Raw genomic sequence first — 13,118 nt, forward strand, 5'->3', positions numbered from 1 at the left:
AAACATTTGATGGTCGCATCCGTGTTTGGCGACATCGCGGTGAACGCACATTGGAAACATGTATTCGTCATCGCCACACTGGCGTTATCACCCGGCGTGATGATATAAGGGTGCCATTGGTTACACGCCTCGGTCACATCTTCTTCCCATTGAGGGCACTTTGAACAGTGGACGTTACATTTCAGCAAGATAAATCACGACCGCACGTTGCAGGAGCTGTAAGGGCCTTTCTGGATACAGACATTGTTCGACTGCTGCCCTGGCCAGCACATTCTCCAGATCTCTCACCAACTGAAAACGTCTGGTCAATGCTGGCCGTGCAACTGGCTCGTCACAATACGCCAGTCGCTACTCTTGATGAACTGTGGTATCGTGTTGAAGCTGCGTAGGCAGCTGTACCTGTACACGATATCCAAGCTCTGACTCAATGCCCAGGCGTATCAAGGCCGTTATTACGGCCACAGGTGTTTCTTCTGGGTACTGATTCCTCAGGATCTATGCACCGAAATTGCGTGAAAATGTAGTCACATGCCAGTTCTAGTATAATATATTTGTCCAATGAGTACCCGTTTATCATCTGCACTTTTGCTTGGTGTAGCAATTTTAATGGCCAGTAGTGTATTAACCATAGTGCTAAAATTAGTTCTCGAATGTCCCTTCTTCTCCTAAATCCAAACTGGCACTCTTCTAATCTACGTTCAAGTTACTCTTCTGTTCTTCAACCCAGTACTCCTGTGTGTGTTTTTCGTCTGTGACACTAGACTGTACGATAATTTTCATATCTGTTCCCTCTTCATTTTTTCGTAGTGGCAATAATTATAATCTTTTCAAAAATTGAATAACACTTTCCCAATTACAAAAATTTCTTTCGTGAGCTTGTACAGTTCTTGTTTCGATCTATGGATTGACGTTCGAATGAGCTTCACTGCATTTTTTTTTTTTTTTTGTTCCAAGAGTATAAAAGCCTAAAGCCTTTTCCGAAAGACAGAAAAGAGTTTTGCATCTTCCCTATTACATACTTGCGCCCGCCTACGCATCTGAGTTATCAACGTAGATGACTACCATGTGGTGGACCGAAGTTCGATTCCCAATAATGCCGCCGGCCGCGGTGGTCTAGCGGTTCTAGGCGCGCAGTCCGGAACCGCGCTACTGCTACGTCGCAGGTTCGAATCCTGCCTCGGGCATGGATGTGTATGATGTCCTTAGGTTAGTTAGGTTTAAGTAGTTCTAAGTTCTAGGGGACTGATGACCACAGATGTTAAGTCCCGTAGTGCTCAGAGCCATTTGAACCATTTTTGAACCCAATAATGCCAGAGATTTTTCCCTGGTGAGAGGACTGTTACAGGGTTCACCCAGCCTCGTGATGTAACTGAGGTATTGCTTAACGGAACAGTAGTGGCTCCACGGTTTGGAATGGTTCAAATGGTTGAAATGGCTCTAAGCACTATGGGACTTAACATCTGAGGTCATAAGTCCCCTAGACAGGAGATGACTGATTCCAATAGCGACTGATATTACAGTCATAGTATTTTTTTTTCGTTTCGTGGAGCGCACGATTTTATGTTTCTAGGTATTTACTGGAAGCCTCCAATCTCTGTACCACTTTGAAATGGCATCAAGATCTGGCAGAACAAAAAATAATGGTTCAAATGGCTCTGAGCACTATGGGACTTAACATCTGAGGTCATCAGTCCCCTAGAACTTAGAACTACTTAAACCTAACTAACCTAAGGACATCATACACATCCATGCCCGCGGCAGGATTCGAATCTACGACCGTAGCGGTCGCGCGGTTCCAGACTGTAGCGCTTAGAACCTCTCGGCCACTCCGGCCGGCCGAACAGCAAGAGTCCCAGCACAATTTCCTGGGAATATCTCATGTTACTTTTACATCTGTCACTGACTCCCTATCAAAAATTCACAATCCATTCTCCCTTCCAAGAAACCGTCAGTCCAGTTGCGTACTTCGTTTGATATCCTATACGGTCGTATTTTTGTTAACAAACGGTGGTGTCATACTGAATCAAATACGTTTCGGAGGTCAAGAAATACTGCATCTACCTAACTGTCTTCATCGATGGCTTTCATGTTGTCACGTAAGAAAAGAGCAAGTCTGATTCCCATCTAAGTTGGTAGGCATGGAGAAGGCCACTCCGTTTCACCTAATATTCTACAACAGACTGATGTCAATGGTGCTGCACGATAGTTCTGCGGATCACCTCTACTATCATTCTTGTAGACGGTTGTTACTTGGGCTTTCTTCCAACTGCAGGGCACAATGTTTTTGTTGGAGGAATATACAGTATGTTGTGATTAAAAGAGGGATTCACTTGCAAATGTTTTACATTGTCATCAGCTGTTCATTATCCGACCATAAAAAACTGCCATCTTAGTTGGACACGCCCTGTATATGCCCGTGGAGCCGCATTTTCACTCGATATAAATGACTGAAGAGTACAGAGGAAGCGAGAATGTTAGTGACTGCTGGTACACATGATGTTAATACGGGACTATGAGGCAGAGACCGCCAGCGTAACGCGTCCAGTTGTTAGTGTCACAGTGCTGGTGTATCACCCGAATTCCTGCGGTGCCGCGTGTATAATTTACAGCGAGGCAGCTTGGCGGCCGGAACGGAACTGGCGCAGGTGAGGTCGCTGCTCTCCCATTATGCCAAGTGCTTGCTTGGCCACCCGCGCCGTAATCCACTTACGCTCTGCTTACCGCCGTTTACCCAGCTACATATTTCGCAACGTTTTTCCGGTGTGCGGCAGTTTACCACCTCATGGTACTTATTATCCTCTACTTCACAGCCCCCCTGCCTCTCTTTCTCCGCTTCTCTTCCTTCTGTGGCCGAGCGGTTCTAGGCGCTTCAGTCTGGAACCGCGCAACCGCTACGGTCGCAGGTTGGAATCCTGCCTCGGGCATGGACGTGTGTGATGTCCTTAGGTTAGTTAGATTTAAGTAGTTCTAAGTTCTAGGGGACTGATGACCTCAGATGTTAAGTCCCATAGTGCTCAGAGCCATTTTTTTTCTCTTCCTTCCCATATATGCGTATATCTTCCTGCAAGCTACCGTACATTGTTTGGAGGCGAACCCATAGTTGCTAGTATTATTAACTCCCTTACATTTACAGTGAAGGGAAGTCAACGTGAAGAGTAACTGTCGGTATGCCTCCATAATGCATGGCATTTACATAATTTTGTAGTCAAGATGTGCGTTGTCTGATCAAAAGTGTTCGAACACTTTATAGGGTAGGTGTGGGAGGTGCCCAATGTGGCGGGCGTGTGTGTTGGCTCTGGGCACTATGCGACTTAACACCTGAGGTTATCAGTCCCCTAGAACTGAGAACTACTTAAACGTAAAGCCATCGGCACGCGGACCGTGCTGTCGACCATCAACGTTGAGCGTGCTGAATTCAACGTGCTGCTGAACGCTCAGAAATGACGCGACTTGGGCATACGGTACGTGGACCCCAACGTGGTATACGCGAACACAACGCACTCCAGCGGCAGTTGCGGGATGTTTCTAGTTCGTAAATCACACTGTTTACGAGAACGGCGCGCATAATATTCCCACGTAGCTCTATTGAAACGCACAATTCCTCCATCGTCCACGAGAAGGAAAGTACCATGTCCAATCAATAAGGACACAGGCTTATAAAAGTTCCATTACAAACAGTGCGATACAAATTTGCGATACTTCTCCACATAAGGTAAACATTATTTCATCAGTCCCACATTTTAGTAAAACCCTAAGCTCAGCCTGACTTGATCATCGTTCTAACCCAGTAGCAGCCGGCCGGAGTGGCCGTGCGGTTCTGGGCGCTGCAGTCTGGAGCCGAGCGACCGCTACGGTCGCAGGTTCGAATCCTGCCTCGGGCATGGATGTGCGTGATGTCCTTAGGTTAGTTAGGTTTAATTAGTTCTAAGTTCTAGGCGACTGATGACCTCCGAAGTTAAGTCGCATAGTGCTCAGAGCCATTTGAACCCAGTAGCAGAATCTTTGTAACATGTGAATTACGAAGCGTAAAAGACAAAGGAGCAAAATATCTTTATACAAGTAGCGTCAGCTGTCCTATAGATTAACCCAATCGAACAAAGTCACCCTTTAAGAAAAGGTCAACTATTTACATAACATCAAATATTATAGTATATACTTATATTAAACTAATAATAAAGTATCAGAACCTAATAAAAACGCAAATGTTGGGAAAAAATTTGGAAGTGTCAAGTCGCGAACCACTGTCCAAACTTGATCTTTCAAAGGGATCAATGACGATACTCACTCCACTAAACCAACCCGCAGTTTTATTACACAATCATAGCATCTTATATCTTGCTGAAAATATTAATCGTAGATATGTTACTAATTGAAATTTAATTATAACAAATTGTACCAAGAACAATGCGTTTTTGGTGGATCTTCAGTGTGTCGCTGCCTTCAAAGAGCATACTCTCATAATACGTGAGTTACAGTAATTATTTTGCCACGAATATGATGTTTCTCATTATTTTATCGGAACGAATTACACAGTTAAAAACGGGTTTTCCAGTGATTCTCAATTTGCTGGTGCCCAGAAATGGCATATCTACGTATAGGCTTGAAATGAATGCCAATTTGCCGCCTCACAACTCTGTACTGAAGGAAGACGGCGTGCATGTGACGTAGGTGGCGTTGTGCCATCTCATTGGTCAATGTTGAGACGCACGCTCAGGATATCTGACATGCTAGATACTCCTCTGCACGTTCGGAAAGACTCCCGAACGTGCTATTCCACGCTATGACGTCAGAAACTCGGCACGCTCAACGCTCAACGTTCGGTTGCACGGTCCGTGTGCCGACGGCTTAACTAATCTAAGGACATCACACACATACATGCCCGAGGCAGGATTCGAACCTGCGACCGTAGCGGTCGCGCGGTTCCAGTGTGAAGCGTCAAGAACCGCTCGGCCACATCGGCTGGCTAATGTGTGTGTGTGTCGGCTCGATGTAAATGGATGTTCAAGTCTGATTGACACAGGTCAGCGTCCGTCGATCGCGACAACTCCGATCTATAACTGTTAAAACAAACTCCTCGCTTTGTTTCGTTAGTTTCAGACACTATCTTCCCTTAACAGATACCCGCGTATCGATGGAGCAGCACGCCGAAATGTATAAGCGGCCCTCGTTTTATAATTGAAGCAATGTTGTTCGAAGGATGTCTGTCTTCTTTACTGCTTCACACAGCGACTGCACCACTCGGTACCGCAACAACTCCCTTTATCTGAAACAATAAACGCCGGCCGAAGTGGCCGTGCGGTTAAAGGCACTGCAGTCTGGAACCGCAAGACCGCTACGGTCGCAGGTTCGAATCCTGCCTCGGGCATGGATGTTTGTGATGTCCTTAGGTTAGTTAGGTTTAACTAGTTCTAAGTTCTAGGGGACTGATGACCTCAGAAGTTGAGTCCCATAGTGCTCAGAGCCATTTGAACCATTTTTTTGAAACAATAAACCAAATATCCTTCGGGTGTTCGCGACGGGCTTATAAGCCTACGCGAAACTTGATATCAGTAGTTTTTATGCCCGGTTTGCAAATGAATGTTCAAACATAGATAATATGATATCTCGAATTATAAGTTCCATCATTCAAGCCGATGCCACATTATAGTCTTGCGAGGATATTGATTTGTGAAGTATTGTACCGTCGTTAATGCGTCGCTACGGTGCTAACTGAACAACTCCTACGTCGTAAATCCAGAGATAATGTATTCTCTAAACAAAGCATATAAAGCGTCGTAATACATTGTTCAGTTACTGTTCCCTGTTAATAATGGCCGGCCGTTGTAGCCGAGCGGTCTAGGCGCGTCAGTCCGGAACCGCGTTGCTGATACGGTCGCAGGTTAGAATCATGCCTCGGGCATGGATGTGTGTGCTGTCCTTAGATTAGTTAGGTTTAAGTAGTTTTAAGTTCTAGGCGACTGATGACCTCAGAAGTTAAGTCGCATAGTGCTCAGAGCCATTTGAACCATTTTGAATTATCTAACCACTGCACTGGAAAGCACACCGATCTATCATTTAGGGAATTGAAGCGACGATTTACGTCAGCAGTTCTGACATTGACTACAGCTTCCGACAACACGGCGTACCTGTGAATTCTTCATGATTGCGTGTATATGTTTCCTACTCAAGTCTATTTGTAGAGTACATTGCTGTGTCCTTCAACGTTCGTGACAATCACAGATCGCGACGACTAAGTCCCAGAATTAAGTATCACACGAGTTACTTTCCCCTCGCGTATAATATCTGTTCCGTTGTCTGGCTATACAGTAATTGTTCTATCACCTCTCTTCAGAACTTTGGCTAATACGTCAAAACGATACTTGAAAAACTTTAAAATTCCAGATCGGTCTGAAACAATCTAATATCAGTCAATCAGCGTGCTTCTATCGCTACAAGAGAGCGAATTAATTTCTCCATTGAAGTTTTTCATTGTAGTCGCAGCGAACTTACAGCTCGGTGCCGCTACAGATCTTTTCATGGATAAATGTTATCTCTGGTCACTTTATCTCGTCCGGGTTTTAACCTTCGTAAAGCATATATTTTGAGTTCTTTTTTTTTTTAGAGTTTCATGCTTCGTAGATTTAATGATCATCTGATAGTCTTTCATTTAGTTCTTTCCGTGTTGTTAGTTCCATAGTATTTCTGTTGGACAAACTTCCAATAGTGTTAATATTTTGTTGCCATTAGCTACCATCAAGGTCAGGATAACTAATTTTTTTATCTTTTGCTGTCAAAAGGGATATCATTAGGGGCTCTATATTTGGGGTTTTATACCAATCTTCTCCTTTAGGACGGTTTGAACTCTGCTGGGGACACGTTAAATAATGTGCTTAAATGTCTGTGAAGGAATGGCAGCCCATTCTTCCTCAAGAACCGAATCCACAGAACGCAGTGACGTTGGGACGCTGGAGCGAAGTTGATGTTTGAACTCATCCCAAATACGCTCCATGGGCTCAGGTCGGAAATCTGGCCAGGGTAGACCATTTATGGAATACTGTTGCCCGCAAACCAGTGCTTTACAGATGCTGCTTAATGATACCAACAATCTATGTTTCCGAACTGCTCCTCTAGTGTATGTAGTTCACTATGTTGTAAAATGCGTTTATGTCCTTCCGCACTTAGTGTTTTCTTGACCGCAATAAGGGAAATACATCCTAAACACGGAAAACGCCTCCATACTGTAACGCCACCTCCTCCGTGTTTCACTGATGGCACTACACATGATAGCAGGTAACGTTCTCCAGGCACCCACCAAACCCAAACCCTTCCCCAGATTGCCACGGTGTACTGCGCCGTTCATCACACCAGATCATTTGTTTACAGACAGCCAATCCGCGGTGGCGTCACTTTTTCCACCACGTCAAGCTTCGCTTAGTATTGTCTACAGAAATGTGTGCCTTATGAGAAGCTGTTCGACCACTATACCCCATTGTTCTTATCTCTCTACACACTGTCATTATCCTAGATGGGCCGGCCGGGGTGGCCGAGCGGTTCTAGGCGCTACAGTCTGGAACCGCGCGACCGCTACCGTCGCAGATTCGAATCTTGCCTCGGGCATGGATGTGTGTGATGTCCTTAGGTTAGTTAGGTTTAAGTAGTTCTAAGTTCTAGGGGACTGATGACCTCAGAAGTTAAGTCCCATAGTACTCAGAGCCATTTGAACCATTTTATCCTAGATGGACTGCTGGCGGCAATTCGGGACTCACGAGAGATTTCTTCCGCAAAGTCATGCGATATTTTACTTCCCGTGTCCGTCAACAAAGTGCATGTGCAGAGTTTCAATGAAGTGATTAAAACACAGTGAAATTGTCGAAGTTTGCACACTTGACAGGGGCAACATCTGGATACGTTACACTATTTTCAGTGTATCTTCGATGTAATAAAACTCCACCCCAACAGGCCATAAAGACTCAACGGTACCGACCGGCCGCCGGGTCATCCTCAGCCCACAGGCGTCACTGGATGTGGATATGGAGGGGCATGTGGTCAGCACACCGCTCTTCCAGCCCTAGGTCAGTTTACGAAGGAGCCGCTACTTCTCAATCAAGTAGCTCCTCAGTTTGCCTCACAAGGGCTGAGTGCGCCCCGCTCGCCAACAGCGCTCAGCAGATCGGATGGTCACCCAACCAATTGCTAGCCCAGCCCGACAGCCCTTAACTTCAGTGATTTCACGGAAACCGGCGTTACCACTGCGGCAAGGCCTTTGGCTATCTCCGATATAATAGTCAAATATAAAAAAACCCAGTGGTCACATTATTAAGCCCTTGCCACGAGCTGTTGTATTTCATTGAAACTCCACATTTGCACCTCGATGTCGAATATGGAAAATACATACAACAATACGACAACTGTCGAAAAAACTTACCGGAATGTAGCTGGGTGACGACATCGATAGCCGCCGATTTTTCGACAGGGGCACAGCCTGTTATTTTACTGAGAGTGCAGGGAGAGCGGTGTGCAAATCTCAAGCCCCTACATTCGGCATTCAGTGTCGCCGTTGGTCCGAAGGACGCGGTAATGGGTCGGTACCGATAGGCCCACCAGAACCTGTGGGCAGAACCTTTCCTGCTACCCTATCGGTAGTATCATCTTGAGAAGAGGTGTTTCGTCAAATATGAAAGTTTTTCTCGTGCCAATTGTTAATATAAAGGTGGCCATAGACATTGTTCGTTGCGACTTCTCAAATGCTGCTCCTACACATTTTCCGGTAGAGGATTTTGAGAAAACAGGGCTTAATAATCCAAGGCAGAATGGTAAGCCGCATAGTGCTACATAATAATGAAATGAAAAGTGCAACATACCAACAATTGTATTTTACATTATTACTATAAAGTGCAACTGCAACTGTAGGTTGTCTGTTCACAAGAAAACCGTACAATGTTTGCAAATCAGACACGAAATGCGTTAATGAAGAGGTAAAATAATTGTAAATGTGGTGTCACTACGGCCTCCCGTCGGGTAGACCGTTCGCCGGGCGCAAGTCTTTCGATTTGACGCCACTTCGGCGACGTGCGTGTCGATGGGGATGAAATGATGATGATTGGGACAACACAACACCCAGTCCCTGAGCGGAGAAAATCTCCGACCCAGCCGGGAATCGAACCCGGACCCTTAGGATTGACATTCTGTCGTGCTGACCACTCAGCTACTGGGGGCGGACAATGAAGATGTGAACTGTTTCTGACAGGAGATGTTAGAAGTGGCCACTGTTGACGTCGACATATGACCTCTTTGTATTTAGACTTTATTACGAAATGATGAAATCATTTATTGGGTCAGTTTCATTTTAGCCTCACTGTATACTTAAATAGCTGTTCCAAGTCACCCGATGATTTATTGTCACGGGCTGCATTTACTTTTAATATCGTCTGGTACTTCGGAAACAGCTATTCTAGAGGGGTACTAACGCTGCAGACACTCAGCACAAGTAGAATATTGCATCGGATACCTAATAGTGACTGGTCACAAGCAGTAAACGAATTTGGCAATAAATCATCTTTGAATTACAGCTGCTGTCTAATTGTTGACGAGAGTGTAAGAGCCTCCCGTAAAAGTGAAGTATGATGGCGGACACCTCACGGTCTCATCTAAAGAGAATAAACCAAACATTTGCAGATAACAGTTTACCATAGGTCCTTGTCGATGCGATGCATTAATATTGTGTGTGTGTGTGTGTGTGTGTGTGTGTGTGTGTGTGTGTGTGTCAAGTAAATTGGCAAATATAAGCGTAAGTATTCCGTAGTTTGCTCTGCAATCATTCTAACATTAGCATACTTTACGGATAATTCCTAAAACCTGGGCGGGACACACCATTCGAGGCAACAAGAGATGTGAGGTAAGTAAGAATATTCAAATTTCACTCAACAAAGAACGAAATTTTATGCGCATTTACTTATTACATTCTCCAATAACTGGGAAGTTGTACGTTTTTGGGCCAGGAAGTGGTGAAAGTTCTCACTGGAGAAGAATATTAACCAACGTTTCCGGAAATATTGTTAGGTACACACTTATTATTACACTTCTGTTTCCGTACGATTTACGTATAGAATTGTATTGCGTTTTATAGCAACACAAAACTTTATTTCTGGAATCAATTTCTGATACTAAACTCGCAGTTAACATTGGTTTGTACTGGGTGAATATTTGCCTCAAGGTAAGACTGGTGCTTGGTATGTCGTGAAATTCACAGCTGTAATAGTTTTGTTGAATATACTAATCAGTACAACGTTCAGTTAAACTGACTTCTCTGCAACAACTGCAGCTGATATCTTTAGGTTTGATACAGTGTAGCAGTAAAGATTTTAATTAAGTAATATTTAAAACAAATATGATAGTAGCATCCTCCAGAGGATGGTCGTAATTGAAGGTTTTACCACTTGGAGCTGTTGCCTTTAGCTGCTACATTACCACCGTTATCATCACATTTTTGTGTATACGGGGTGCTCTCCGAAGTGCCGTATGATTGTTAGCCGCGCGTGCCGTATGATCGTTCGCCTGCCTGGGTTACTTCCCTTCAAGTGGACTCCCCCAACATTCCACTGTTTCTTTTATCTCAGCCAGCGTCAGTAGTATCGTTGGTGTGTGTCGTTACGTGTTGACGAGAACGTTTACGTTTAGTTCCTTTGTTCGTTTGTTTCGTTTATGTCACTGTTAAAATGCTAACCATTGAAGAGAGTGTGTTTGAAGTCGAGCAAATGTGTAAAGCTGGCGGTAAATACACAGTTTCAGTTCTTTAAACATTTAATTCAATTTTGCCAGAGACAACACTGCCACATCGCGATACTGTGCGAGATTTGAGCAACAAATTTCGAAATACGGGTTCAGTACAGATGCACCGAGAAATGGTCGTCCTAGCGTTTTATCTGAATATAAACTACTCGATATTTCCGATAAAATGTCCATGCGTCCGTTCAGGTCAATAAGAAAACTCGCCCAGGAAATCGATGTTAGTATCGGAACGGCCCACACAGCTGTAAGGAAAAAATTAGAACTTTTCCCATACAAAGTGAGAGTCGAGCAAGAACTGAAAAATACTGATCATGGCAAGAGACTGCATTATTGTCACTGGTTCAAAAATTTCGTTCAACAAATTGGAATGGATATTCTTAACGAAACGGTTTTCACTGATGAGGCGTGGTTTCATTTATCCGGGTACATGAACTCGCTAAATTCTCGTATGTGGAGTACTGCAAATCCATTGTGTATTCATGAGGAACCACTTCATTCTGTGAAAATAGGAGTTGGGATTGCAATTTCTAGACGTCGGATTGTGGGTCCCATATTTTTTAACGGAACAATAAACGCACAACGATACCGCAGTGATATTCTGTACCCATTCATAGACGAACTTGTGTTAAGTGAAATACTGAACGGTTATTTTCAACAAGATGGTGCAACCGCGCATATAGCTCGCCTTCCAATGTCACTGCTTGCTGATGTTTTTGGTGATCGCATACTTTCACAGGGACTTTGGCCTCCACGATCGCCTGACCTAACACCACCCAGGGTGCAGCGAAAGCAAGTGTCTATAAAAACCGTCCAAAATCCATCGATGAGTTGAAAACTGCAATATCCACTTTTACTGCTTCTGTTACAGAAGAAATGTTACAGCTTGTGTTTGGAAACATGATTAGACGAATTGAATTGTGTATTCAACAATAGGGGGGACACTTTCAACATTTAATATGAAAATTTGTAAGTAAAAATGAATATTCAATAAATTAACTACTTGTATTTCACTGAGTTTCATTTCGGTATATTCACTGCTGCATACGGCACGCGCGGCTAACAATCATACGTCACTGCGGAGAGACTTATTGAACACCCCGTATATTATCCTACACCGATTGATGAAAATATAGTTCATCTAAAGTACACCACATGATTTCTGGAGACGTAAAACTAAAACGGGCTTGTAACACAATTTCGTCCTTTGGGGCGCTAGGCAGACTACTGGCAAACTGCTGTAAATTTATTGGAATATTTTTCTTAATTGTATTTCGAATAAAATTGTTGTTATTCATTTTCAGAATCTTACAGACTATTCGTTAACAAAATACGGTTCTCCCTGAGTGCCAGTGGTTCATCAAAATTCGCAACTGAGGTCCTGAAAGAAATGCACAATAATTTTATATAAAGAATACGTTAACTTTTTTCAATTGGTTCAAGGAACCATATGGCAAGCCCCAGCCGCAGTAATTTCTGATTAACTTATACATACATTGTCCAGTCACATTAATGATCAAAAGGCTGAATAACCACCTTTTGCAGCGCGAACCGCTGCGGGACACGCAGGAAAAGAGTCAGTGAGGTTCTGGAAGGTACAGACAGAGACGTGGAGCCATGCCAACAACAGGGCCGTGGCCAGCTGCTCTAGGTTTCTCGACTGAGAATCCATGGCGCGAACAACCCGATTGAGGTGCTCTCACAGGTCCTCGATTGGATAAAACCTGGGGAGCTCGGTGGCCAGGAAGTACGGCAAACTCATCCTGGTGCTATTCGAAGCACGCATCTATACTGAGTGTTGTATGACGCATTGGACTGTCCAGCTGGTATATGCCCTCAAACTGCGTGTAGGAGTGAACATGGTCCCAAGGATAGACACATGCTGGTGTTCATCCACTCTGCCTTTCAGATTGATGAGATCACGTAGGGAATGCCACATAAACATTCTCCAGACCTTAACGTTCCATCCTAGTTTCAGGGAGTTTGCTTTGAGATGTTTCACGCCGTACACGCCAATGGCCATCTGTCCATGGAGCATAAAATGTGATCCATCTGACAATGCCATCTGCAGTCACTCAGTGGACGTCAAGTTGCAGTCGAGGAGTCGATGTTGGTAGCTCCTTGGTTCATCTGGACGGTCGGTTGCACTTGCTACATATATTCGCCCTTAAAACATCGCAGCTGTCGTTCACCCCTGTAATCTATGGCCCATGTTGCATCGCTGTTGCCTTGACGCCGGTTTTGCATAGCGCCATTGCGCCAGTATACTTTATCGTGTCCTACTGGTGGCACGCCACCGCCCTCTGCACGACAACATTCCTAGCTGCTTGCGCCGGCAGCCGCTCTAGAAGGCG

This window comes from Schistocerca piceifrons, chromosome 1, assembly GCF_021461385.2.
Source record: "Schistocerca piceifrons isolate TAMUIC-IGC-003096 chromosome 1, iqSchPice1.1, whole genome shotgun sequence".
Classification (NCBI taxonomy): Eukaryota; Metazoa; Arthropoda; class Insecta; order Orthoptera; family Acrididae; genus Schistocerca; species Schistocerca piceifrons.